This window comes from Penaeus vannamei, chromosome 4, assembly GCF_042767895.1.
Source record: "Penaeus vannamei isolate JL-2024 chromosome 4, ASM4276789v1, whole genome shotgun sequence".
Lineage (NCBI taxonomy): Eukaryota > Metazoa > Arthropoda > Malacostraca > Decapoda > Penaeidae > Penaeus > Penaeus vannamei.
In genome coordinates this window covers 47,061,221-47,062,202 of record NC_091552.1, presented here as the reverse complement: position 1 = coordinate 47,062,202, position 982 = coordinate 47,061,221, and positions in this window count along the sequence as shown.

Here is a 982-nt window from a genome sequence, read left to right as displayed (position 1 = left end):
AAAGTAACAGGAGGGTCATTCATTCGTTGTGAATGTCTAACCTTAGGCAGAACTACATATATCTTTGCTATTATCTGCCCTTGCACGCTTGTGATAAAACTCGAAATCAGTTGATTGTAGACCTGGAGGCTCCTAAATGCTTTGAATTGTTTATTTGTATAAAACCTTGTATCAAGAACGAGATACGACAATAGATCAGAAGCTTCAACAGGTGATAAGCAGACTGGGTTGTATTTTCCGATATCAGAAAAGGGTCATTCCCAATATTTAAAAAAATTACTCGTGTCGTTACTTTACACTTCCATTTAGCTCTGCGTATTCAGATATCGGATACGAAGTTTTCGTTGACTCATCTAACGGTTTCTCACGGACACATCTTTCTCATCTTTCTCGTCTTTTTTTGGCCAAAGAATGGTACACCAACATGGCCGCCGCCTCGTTTTGAAAAGTCCGTGGCGTCACGTGCAAAGGCTCTATTCCTCTCTTCCTCTTTCACCATCTTCTCTTTACCTTTCGCCTCCCCTCTCCTTTTCCTTTCCCTTTCCTACTCTGCCACCCACGCTCACTCCCAAATTTTCCTGAAATTCCCTCCTCTCTTCCCACTTTGATATATTTATCTGCCCTCTCCCACTTCCCTCCTCTTCCTCCTTACCCCTCCTCCCTGCCTCTTTGGATCCTTTCTCCTCCCTCCCTTTTCCCCATCACTCATTCCTTCTCTGATCCCCCTCTCCCTTCACCCTTCCTTCCTCCTTACCTATTTCCAGTTCCTTAGGTCCCTTCCGTTTCCCCTTCCATTACTCCCTTTATTATTAACTTCCCATTCTCCCTCCCTTCCTTTATTTCCCAGTATCCTTCTACCTTGTTTCTTACCCCCACCTCCACCCAAGCGTGGAAGAACGTGGAAATGGTAAATGTGAGTAATGGTCATTTGACATTAAGTTAGTTATTGTTACGGTTATTATGATTATTGTTGTCGTTTCCA